We start from the raw sequence: 12,440 nt of genomic DNA, 5'->3' as shown, positions 1-12,440 counted from the left end.
CTAGATGTGAAAGAGGGACCTCCAATTTTGGCACGCAAAACTCAAATAATAAATTAAATACCAAACTCCACAAGAAGGGGTGTCGTGGAGTTTGGAGCTATGATTTTAAGCCATTCACTTGCAAGATTCTCTGCTCTTCTCTCTTAGACTATGCTAAATCATCTTGTGTACCCTCTAATTATGTCTACATCTCTTACAATCTCTTACACTCTATCTTTATCAAATCTATTCTATTTGTGTGTGTGTGTGTGTGTGTGTGTGTGTGTGTGTGTGTGTGTTTGCTACTCTAGGTGTGTGTGTGTACACTACAAGAGGTACTTCACATTAGCGACAATCGTAGTGCGACGCTCAAAAGTGAAAATTCACGGCGTCGCTATGAGCGTCGCTAGTTTATTTGTAACATAGCGACGTCATAGCTACGTCCATAGCGATGTCGACAGGGGTAAAAAATAAACCGAGAGCGCCCGAAAACTCAAATCTCAGATCTGAGTTTTCGGCGCTCAAGCAAAGAGGTAACCCACTCTCTCTCTTTCTTCTCTCCACACACACACACACGAGGAGAGGAAGGAGAGCCAGGTATGCTCCTTCCCTCTCCTCTCTCTCATGTTCCCTTCCCCTCTTTCTCTCTCTCTCCCTCTCTCTCTCTCTCTCACACACACACATACACACACACACAGACACACAGACACATTGTTTTTTTGAGAGAAAGAGAAAGAGAGAGAGAGAGAGAGAGAGAGAGAGAGAGAGAGAGAGAGAGAGAGAGAGAGAGAGCACATGCATAAACAAGAAAAAAACACACACAAACATGCATAAACAAAGAATGCATACACACACATTGAGAGAGGAAGAGAGAGAGAGAGAGAGAGAGGAGAAAACAAAGAGAAAGAGAGAGAGGAGAAAACAAAGAGAAAGAGAGAGAATAAAAAACCAAAGAGAGAGAGAGGGGGAGAAGACGAAAGAGAGAGGTAAGGGGAGAAAACAAAGAGAGATAGAGATTAGGTTAAAATTTGAATTAGGTTAGGTTAGATTACATTTAGATTTATGTTTATGTTGAGTTTAAGATTAGGTTAGACTTAGATTTACGTTAGATTAGATTTATGTTTATTTAACTTAGATTAGATTAGATTTAAGTTTATTTGAGTTAGATTTACGTTAGATTAAATTTAGGTTTATTTATGTTAGGTTAGATTTACGTTAGATTAGATTAGATTTAGGTTTATTTTGAGTTTAAGATTAAATTAGATTTAGATTTATGTTCGATGGACTAGATTTTTTTAGATTTCGGTTAGATTTTCGTGCATGTCAATGAAGGTGCGCTTTGCCCAAAGAGCAAACAATAGTTACACAACAATATGTATATTCCATCAGAATCTGACACCTATTAACTCACACACTAACCATATTCAATTAGCCACGAATCATCACATGTTCAATTAGGTTAGATTTAAGATTAGATTTTGGATTGAGTTTTTATATTAGAGTCTACCTTCGAGATTACGGTAAAAATATTAGAGTTAGACGAACGGTGATCCCTCTCTTCCTCTCTACAGATGCGACCTTAAGCTGGAAAGCTTTCAACGTCATGATACTCAGATTGGAGGCCAACACGTAATGTGCTAAGTAATACCTCGAACAAAGATCTACTGTGAAAAGATGTTAAGATGCTGTGAAATGCTACAGCTAGAGAAGAGGCAAAGGGGTTTTGTCCACTACATGCACTATCATGTAGACGTGGATGTGTAGATTTCTTGTACCCACAAATATAGGCATTGACCAATAAAGACGAGATTATAACCCGGTGGTTCTGATCTCCGTGCACCTCTAGACCGAGGTGTGCGAGGATTGGACATGACTAGAGAATGTGAGGTAGTTTACAGTGTGAATAGAGAGAGAGAGAGAGAGAGAGATAAAAGACGGAGGATGCCAATAGAAGATTAAATTTATGTCCAGGTTATAAGGTTTTTACTCTCACTATGAGTAGTGACGAGGTTGTGGGGCCGTCCAACCGAAACACCTATCTCTCAACGAGGATCTTATGTCCTTGTAATCAATGCAAGCATGTTTTCCGATGGACAAGACGCATTTCTTTGCAGCACGTTCGCGAATTTGGCGAGTACGATCCATCTATTATAGAGCGAGTTGTTGCCAATTATAACTCGTCAGACTCTCACGCTGGCCAATAGGCAGCAATCTTGCAACCCAATAGACGTGTTCGCAGGCACTTTGGTCAAGCAGCATATGTGAGGCCACAAGATGTAGCCTCTGACAGCATGGGGGATAATCATGTAGACCACATTCCCAACGAGGCAATGTATGAACCCGAGATCGATGAAATGATCGAAACGATCATGGATTCAGAAAGGCTTATCTATGATGATATGAAAAATAAAGCCGATACGCCATTGTATGATGGAGCACGTGTGTCTAGATTGAAGGTGCTCCTGGTTCTTCTCAACATGCAGACAAAGTTTGGATGGAGTGACACTAGCGTCACAGCGCTTTTCAAGTGATCTATTACAATGTGTTTACTTTATTAAAAAACTCTAGATGTATAATGATCTGATAGATTTTTACACAATTGTATCGCATTTTTTTCGTTGTGTAGATTGCTCAAAGAGCACATACTGCCAACTGATAATGTGATGCCAGATTCCAGAGAGGAAGCAAGAGAGATCTTGCAAAACTTGGGGATGGATTACAATTCGATCCACGCTTGTCCTAACGACTGCATTCTTTTCAGAGGGGAATACATAGACATGGAGAAGTGTCCGAAATGTGATTCCGAGAGATATCGAGTAGATCTCCACGGAATAAAAAATCCACAAAAGGTTTTGCGACATTTCCTCTGCTCCCTTGCATCAAGAATTTCTTTGAATGTAAGTCCATGGCCACCCTAGCATCATGGCATGAGGAGAATAAATCTTGAATAAATCTTCGGATGGTATGTTACGGATTCCCGTAGATTGCGCAGCCTGGAAACATACAGATGAAACATGGTCGAATTTTTCCAGGGAAGCTCAAAATTTGTGCCTAGGCCTGGCTATGGATGGCGTAAATCCATTTTTTCAAAGATCAACATCTTACAGTGTATGGCCCGTTGTCATCATCAACTACAACATTCCCCCGTGGTTGACTACGAAGAAGGGGCACCTATGGCTAAGCTTGATTGTGCCGGGGCGGTATAAAGTGAAGAATATGGAAGTGTATCTTCGTCCACTATTGTGGATTGGTATAGAAGTGGTGGATATGATCCAACACACAGGTCGACGGGAATGCTTTGATCAGAGACATTCTATGTGGACCATGCATGACTATCTCGGACTAACAGAAGGCTCAGGTGATTTACACTTAAACTCAAACACTGTAAATCTTGGTTTTTCTCAAGATTATCTATTATCATGTGTATACATGCAGGGCTTCAAACAAGCGGATACAGAGCATGTGTCACATGTGGACCTAGACTGAATGCACGTCAGGCGCCCTCATTGAAGAAGCAAACCTACGAAGGTCATAAAGTGTATCTTCAAAGAATCATGTGTTACGCGATGGCTTTTTAGGAAGAGAGCCACCGAGGATGTCTGCACAAGCATGGTTAGAGCAGAAGGAGATGTGTGATGACGGTTTTCCCCCACGGATGAAGAAACTCTCTTTATGGTACAAGTTACCATATTGGCCCCGACTCATGATCTGGCAGGTTATATTTCATCCTACAAAGTCTGCATCAAACTGGTGGTACGTCATAGAGGTAGCCCCTCGTAGTGCACGAACGTATGAAGGCTACCATGTGCCAATCACAGCGGCATCAATGGAGGAGATCGGAGAAGATGCTCAGTTAGAAGCCGCTGAGGTGGTGCCAGACGAGCATCAAGCTGCTACTCTTTATGGGGTGCATGCAGAGGATCTACAAAATGAAACAGAGGACATCTGTTTAAACGGAGAGCTCTATATAGATATAGGAATTTATGCTGAGCTTTGCGAGGATGAGAGAGAGACCTCTTAAAGCCATAAATATTGTATTTGAATAATTTTGCTCCATTTTATTATACATGTGGCTTCTTGTCCATTCCTATCCATATGCATCATTGCGTCATTGTATTTAATGGTCTTTGTATCCACTCTAGGTATGTATGCTCTAGGTATGTTCTCACAAGCATGGACGACGAGCACTGCGCTCCGGGTGCGATGGAGACTGAAGCTGCAATCGCGAAGGAAGTGATTTGTCTCTGCTCATAGATGCTGCTCGTCCCACCGCTAGATCTAGTTGATCGGGTGAAAGAGACGCTAAGAAGCACTACTACTGCTTCTTAGCGTCTCTTTCACCCGATCAACTAAATTTAGTGGTGGGGAAAGCAGGATCTATGAGCAGAGACGAATCACCTTCGCTCTAGCAGTTTCAGTCTCCATCACACCCGAAGCACAGTGCTTTTACAAATTCATAGAAGTTCAATGAAATCTCTCTACACAGGAATCCCTCCCCCTTTATGGGTCCTCTCTCTCTCTCTCTCTCTCTCTCTCTCTCTCTCTCTCTCTCTCTCTACTTGTCCATGTTTTCTTCTCCATTCATTCAATATTAAGATTAAATGCTCGTGTGTTTAATGCAGGAATGGATGATGATGAGTTTCTTTCCTCTTTTGTCACCCCAGCAGAGGTAGTCGTACATGGAGTGTCATCGCTCTGGAGCACCAACGCGTTCCTACTCCTTTAGCATCTCCCTCTGTTTTGGAGCATTCAGCACACTCCAAAGCTTTGGTGTTGATGAAACAATCTTCACACTCGTCTAGGCACCGACGCTCTAGTGGTGGCAGTGGCGGTTGTTGTGGGGATGGCGCCTTCGATGCCTCGACACCGCCTTGTGTTCAATGAGGCTCTTTACCCTCCCCTTCTTTGTCCATCCCCACACCAGCCACGGCCAGGTTTTGCGCGGCTGACGGCCATTCCTACTAGCTACACACCAATACCTACTCCTCCAGGAGTCACTCCAGTCGACACTCCTTGCTTCGGGGCCCAGATTCCAGTGGAGACACTTGACGTCCGTACCCCCATCGACTTGCCACTAGAGACCCCTGTCAGGACACCGAGGTTCACACGTCACCGACGAGAGGGCTTGCCTTACTCCGTCGACTTCAGCGGTGGCATCATCTTGGATGATGAAGGCAAGAAGATGATCTCGCGCATGTGCGGTCTTTGCTCTTAGGTGTTTAGACACTACATACTAAACACCTGGAGTGAAGTACCAAGTGATTTAAAAGACAGAGTCATCAGCATGCTACATGACGAGTTTTCCGTTTCAACAGGGGATGACCGCTTCAATGAAGACCTGATGAAGGTTTGAATGTGCGAATACTGCAACCACAAGCGTTTCGAAGTGCAAAAAGCAATTAGGCATGGGTGGAACAGACCACATTGGCTGGCCAAAGAATGCGAAGAAAGCAGCACGCGAGAATCCCGACAAGTGGAAGCAACAAAAGGAGGCAGCCAAAGCGCGAGTAGAGGGAGGGAGCTTGCACCACTTGGAGAGCGACGGGTGGACATCATTTGAGGCCGATTTTGTAAGTGTTTTCACATTGCTCTTTAGGTTTGATAGTTTAGGGTTTAGGGGTTTTTAAATTCTAACATAATGGATTCTTTGTATGTTTTGACAGTGGTCAAGTGACAGGACGTGACTCCACACCGTATGAGCGCGAGTACGCAGGCAAGAAGGGCTTAAACGCCCTGATGGACATTCTGAGTTCTCGTGGCGGCATGGTTAGTATTAGGGTTTACTCTTTTTTTTATTTGTTGTATTGTTTTATAAAATATATGTTTATACTTACAGAAAGTTGTCTTATTGTTTTCTTTTGCAGAATCTGACAGATACGCCGCTTGGATGCGATGAGACGTATGATTAGACGACGTCAGTCTAGCCGTAGCTAGATAGCATTAGTTTCCTTTTGTCATAGCATATGTATCATGAGATTTTATACGTCTTTTTGTAACTATTGGAAAACCATGTATTTTTTCAATAATGACAATGGTGTTGTAACTATTACATTTGCAAAGTTTAACAATCAAGTGATTTTGCCTATGATGTGTACAATTGTCATTTATTTACTTTCATCAATTTACTTTTGTCAGTATTGTATCTTTATTCTGCAAGCAATATTATGGATGATGGAGTTAATGGTTATATTGTCTTGTGGGTGACTACTTTGGGTGTATATCTAAGCTTGCACTTTCTTTGAAAGGTGAATCTGGGCTTATCTTGGATTCATTTAGGTTTACTCTATTATTGAAACATTCGATATGGTTGATAGGTGGCAGAGCATTCAATGCCCTACCACCCAAAAAAAATTCTATCGGCCGTCGCTATAAGCACGCTCTATAAGGTTCTGCAGTGTCGCTATGAACGTCGCTATAGGTGGCCTGTAAACATCGCTATGATCATCGGTATATAGCGATGATTATAGCGATGCATATAGTGGCGCTCATAGCAACGTTCCCGTATCGACGTTGTTAGCGACGGTCTTAGTGACACCGGAGAGTATAAAAACCCAATGTATTTTCATCACTAACAGCGTCACAAGTGCACACAACCTCTTGTAGTGGTACTTAAATTTGGGAGAAAAGGTGACATGTTAATGGTGATGTCTGTGAGAAATTGTTCAATTGTCCAAGCAACCAGTCTCCACTTCTCTCGAAAGTGGTATCAGAGCTTCTGGATCGAGAAAAAATCAGCAATAGAATTCAAATATTAAGGAGCAAACTGTGAATCTGCAACATCGAGTTCACCAATCAAGGCTAATCGGAAATTAATGGACAAATCAACAAAGTAATTTTTCTCATCAATATCGAGATTTGGCATGGCCAATTCAAATTTCAATTGATGGCTAACTCTTGTTGAGTGTGAAGGCAAAAGGGCGAGAGTCAAAGAAGCAAAAGGTTCTAGAGATTTTGAAGGAGCGATGATTGAGAACTTGGCATCAAAGTGCTTTGAAGAACATTTGGAAGGTCAAAATCCAGCATAGATATAAAATTATCAAGAAGAAGCAGATCTGGAAGCATTATGAAATCAAGTATCAATTTAGTGGAGATAAAAGAGAAAAGAAGATAGCTTGCAGGATCCTTCAAAGCTTATAGGAGGAATTGAAGTCGTCGGCAATCCACCAACTGACAGGGCATCAAGATGTTCAAGGTTTGAGGTCAAACTATGACATTGTACCTGAAGTGGAGATCAAAAGAGAAAAGAAGATAGCTTGCAGGATCCTTCAAAGCTTATAGGAGGAATTGAAGTCGTCGGCAATCCATCAGCTGACAGGGCGTCAAGATGTTCAAGGTTTGAGGTCAAACTATGACATTGTACCTGAAGTGGAGTTTACACTGTGAAGGGTAACAATCAGAGAAGAGAGTGAATTATACATTTATATTGCAATCGATTTCAAACAGTGGGAACAGTCGCTTATACACATACAAGGATGCAAGTCCATCTGCACCAAACTGTACAAAACCTGCATTACAGTGGTCACCCTAGCCAATGGAGTGCTTTTGTCTTCATGCTCGCCGATAAAGGAAGCCACAGGTCGCCATCTCTTCTCTCTCCCTTGCTTGTCCCTTTGAGGCTCAAAAATTTCCCTTCACCTCTAGGTAAGTATACCACAATTTTCACCTCATAGTATGCATACAAATTGATGTATTTATTTTCTCAGCATGCTTTGATTGAGCTTCACAAGTGGGATGCAATGCTTTCATCCACTTAAATATTCAGCCCACCACATGCCAAGATCATGTATGAGCATAGGATTTTGGGAAGGTATTGTGCCACGTACCATCTTTGCAACCTCTTACTTTCTCTCTTAATTGTTCATTCTGATCAAATCAAGGGTTCACTCCTTATTGAAATGGTTATGGACCTACATGGCAGGGTTTTGTTTGGCACATGTTGTTAGTCACGAGGTGTGCAACATGGTCTAGGAACTCATGCAGTTTGGTTTAACCAGTTGAAGCAAGGTTTATGAGGGTCTCTCTCACTCATGTCCTTGAGTGTTTCTAGTTATCTCCACACACAAGTACGTCTTGTACTTGACATATGTCCTATTTCCTAACATCATTTTATGAGATATATTCCACGTGGAAAATATGAGTATGAGGATGACACTAGCACCTTTTTCTTAATTATGCATCGTGCAGAGTCTCTAGGTGCTCATCAAATGTGTTTATCATACCATTCTTTGAGCACATAGTACCAAGAATAATTTCATTAGTGAGAAATTGTTGGATACCCAGTAAGACTTGTTAAGGTTACAAGTACTCTTAAACAACATTAACTGATAGTTGTTTATGTATATAGCAAGGGGTAAATCAGGCTCCATACTTAACAGGGTTGCCCTCTCTCTGCATTTGTTGAAAACAACCCACAGTTTTTCGACCCTCACCCTATTGTAAATATCATGCAATCAATGCACTCCATGAGACAATATTACGAATGGGAAGCTTGAGGACCTGTTGTGCTATTTTACTCCATGTTTTCTTCTGTAGCAGATATTGCTGCTTTCTTGGCGCTACTCTCTCCATGGGGTGAGTTGGTTGGCTTTTCTCTAAAGCGTAGTTGCTACACCATTTGAGATCTCTTGGGATTGTTCCTACGATAATAAAAACTTCCACTCTTCTCTTTTGTTCGGTTCTATTGGGATCATTCCCATGACAGTAACTCTCTCTCTCTCTCTCTCTCTCTCTCTCTCTCTCTCTCTCTCTCTCTCTCCTTCCAAGATGATTTGATTTCCGAACTCCCTTTCTTGGAAGTTTTGAATGCTAAGATTTTTACCCTTGCTCTCTCTACACGGCTACCTGTGTACGTAATACATGTTGTGTAATAGCAGCCAAGGAATTGAAAAAAACTTAGTTTAGTGTAATCCCACCTACTAGTTTTGAGATTTACCTCTAAATTTTAAATTTGAGGGCGAGAAAACCTACAAATTCAAGAGAAATTTAGTGTACCGGCGTTCAATTGTAGTCATTTTACATCTAAACTTTCTCATGGTGTACGTTTTTCAAGATTTTGGGAAAAAAATTCAGCATATGAGCAACTGTTGAGCCCCTCCCCAATGTTTTGGCCTCTGCACCCTTAAGTCCCACCCCTCTCTCTCTCTCTCTCTCTCTCTCTCTCTCTCTCTCATTCTCTCATGTTCAAGTCTTGGCAAATGTTCGTAAAAAGTAGATCCAACTAATGAAAGTAAGAAAACAAAAAGTTTTCAAACGTCTGCCCAACTCTCCTCTCTTTTTATGTCTTTCTTTTTTTCACAAAACTCACAATTTGTGGGTGTATTGTATTAAGCATAGCATTAAAATTACAAAATAGCCTCAAGTTCATGCCGAGCTTTGAGGTGCTGAAGATTACAACATGGATGTCTACTGTCTCTCACTAAGGCTAAACACGAAGAGCTAGGCTCTTACTTCTTGCAAACTAACAACATGACAAGGGTAGCCCTAGACTAGCCTCCCGAGTCTTGTTTGCCAACAATGATGCATTGCTTTCAATTCTTTTGAGTTCCAAGGATTTAGCGAGCAACCTTCCCAACAACCAATCAAAGAATTTATACAACTATCATATGTGTTTTGAGGATATTAGTTAGCTAGCTACCTCGTGAAAAATAATGTTTATGAGAAGCTCTTAAGGTTGGCATCAAAGAATGCTTTGCAACATCTTATATATATTCATGTTTGTTAGACTGTATGAGGAGGTTATGTCAAGCCTCACTTTTAGAAAGGGAGTATTGACCGTGTTCTATTGAAAGATTTCAAAAAGATAACCCTATAACTTATGAGAATAAAAACGATGTTTCTTTGATCGTAGCAACACACTTGTCGCATACTAATTTTAATTGTTTTGCATGAAGAGGTGGGTGATAGGTCCATGAAAACAATAAAATTACAAATGTATGTAAAACGTAGACACAACCAATGTGAGGAAACTAAAAAAATTCAAATGTATACCTAACTCTCTTCTCTTTTAAAGCTTCTTTTAGAAAGCCAACAATGATCCATTGCTTTCAGTCCTTTCAAGTTCCCAGGATTTAGCAATGCAAACTCTTTAGTGAAACCTTGGAAATTCCATAGGCAACATTCCCAACCACCAACAGAAGAATTTATACAACCATAATTTGTGGGGATTCAATATTGCACTCATTTCTTTACTACGAATCTAGCAAGATGCTTACTTTGAAGTTTACATTCAAGAGAAAAATCAATCTCTCTCTCTCTCTCTCTCTCTCTCTCTCTCTCTCTCCCCCCGAGTGTCTAGAGAGCGATGGAGATATTTTCTCTATTGTTGTGGGTCGTTGCTACAGCTTCGCAAGCATCAGGGATGTATTGCATTGCTTTTAGTCCTTTCAAGTTCCAAGGATTTATCCATGGACACTTTAGTAAATCCTTGGAAACTCCCTAGGCAACATTCCCAACCACCAATAGAAGAATTTATACAACTATAATATGTGTTTGGGGGGGGGGGGGGGGGTGGGGGGTGGGTTTCCCAATTTTGCACTCATTTCTTTACTAAGAATCTAGCAATTTAGCAAGATGCTTGCTTTGAAGTTTGCTTTCAAGAGAAAAATCTCTCTCTCTCTCTCTCTCTCTCTCTCTCTCTCTCTCCAATTGTCTAGAGAGAGATGGAGATATTTTCTCTATTATTGTGGGTCACTCACCCTCACTGCTACAACTTTGCAAGCAACAACTCTCTCTCTCTCTCTCTCTCTCTCTCTCTCTCTCTCTCTGTGCTTCTAATGTTGTGCTAGGTTCTCTCTCCTACGTGATCTACAATACCAAGCCCTGCGTAGCAGTTCGTGCGAGGAGGAGACACTTTGTGACGACAGAGGGGAACAAGCTTCAAGTGTAAGAGCACCGCAAAGGGAGGGGAGAGAAAGAGAGTGCCTTTTGGGAATGTTCCATGATAGCAAGCTACTCTCTCTCTCTCTCTCTCTCTCTCTCTCTCTCTCTCTCACACACACACACACACACACGCACGCACTCTCTCTCTCTCTCTCTCTCTCTCTCTCTCTCTCTCTCTCTCTCTCTCTCTCTCTCTCTCTCTCTCTCTCTCTCACACACACACACACACATTGCAAGGGAATGGGGAGGCTAGGCCTCATGCGTGTCAATGAGGGAAAGGCATCGCATAAAGGCCTTCTCTTCCACCACCACCCGTAGTCTTCACTTGAGTTTCACGTGCAACCAAAGCAGCTAACGGTTGTGGTACGGTTACTACCTCGGCCGCACTCTGAACATTCTGCATGAGCTCAGTAGATTGGGGGGATTTTTTTTAAAAAAAATTTGGGGGGGGGGGGGGGGGGGGGGGGGGGGGGAGCCTCGTGATTAAGTAACATGGGGTCTTGATGGAAGCTTGAGCCATGGGATCGACGGTAGGAAAGCAACGCATGAAACGCAAAATGCTTCCCAATCGTCACATCTGTCCGAGTTTACTTTTTACGTCTAGGTTTCCTTTCTAGCATTTTGGTTTATTTTATATGTTTTTGTTTTCCCATCTTCGACAGCCAAATGCTCATGTCCATGTGCATACAGTGCGAGCCTCTCTCCGCAACTGCGTGGGTTCAAAATCTCACTTGCATCCTCGGGTTGACTTTTTGTCCATCGATCGTCGTCCTCGAGATTCCCCCCCACCTCAACCCCCTCCTACCCGCTTGGGATCATTTAAGACCCCGTGCCACTTAGTCCCGTGGAGGGGGAGGCTTGTTCTTTTCCTTATCAAAAAAGGGGACACAAGGGAGAAATTAGGAAACAATCGAACTAGGAAACAAAGAAGATTTTCTTCTTTAAATAAAATTAGGTAAAATATTTTTGAATACTATTTATTTAATCTATGAACTTGTGAATGCTATTTATTTAATCTATGAACTTGTGAAATTTTGTACCGAGCTTCCAAATTTATCTCTTTTGAATTGATGCTTGTCATCTTTTACTTCCATTGGAATCCCTCTCTCTCTCTCTCTCTCTCTCTCTCTCTCTCTCTAACTAAGTGGTTGAGTGTTTTAACTACCTTGGCCTTGAGGTTCCAAGAAATCACAAGTGGCATGATTATGATATGCATACTATACATTTGAGAACATGTGTAATGCGGAGGATGTCAAATTTTTGGCTCTCAAGAAGTACATTTCCGACACTTTGGTGACACCGTTTCTTTCTTATGGGGTTGAAGTGTGGGGTGGTATCATCTCAAGTCTACTTGGAAAGAGTCTGAGAATGTCCAAAAGCATTTTCTTACAAACTTTGTCCAAGTTAAGACACAAATCCCATATATGCTCCTACATCTTGAGTCTGGATCTCTTCCAATTGATGTTATGGGCATGGAAAGGGTTGTGGGGTGCATGACAAGGATGCATCAGAAATCCTCACATTGGCTTCCTACAATTGCACGAGAAGCATGCAACAAAGGTTCCAAAGACACATAAAAGCAA

Source organism: Adiantum capillus-veneris, chromosome 9, assembly GCF_014529385.1.
Source record: "Adiantum capillus-veneris isolate H3 chromosome 9, ASM1452938v2, whole genome shotgun sequence".
Lineage (NCBI taxonomy): Eukaryota > Viridiplantae > Streptophyta > Polypodiopsida > Polypodiales > Pteridaceae > Adiantum > Adiantum capillus-veneris.
The sequence above is the reverse complement of the archived record's forward strand: the minus strand, read 5'-3'. Positions refer to the sequence as shown.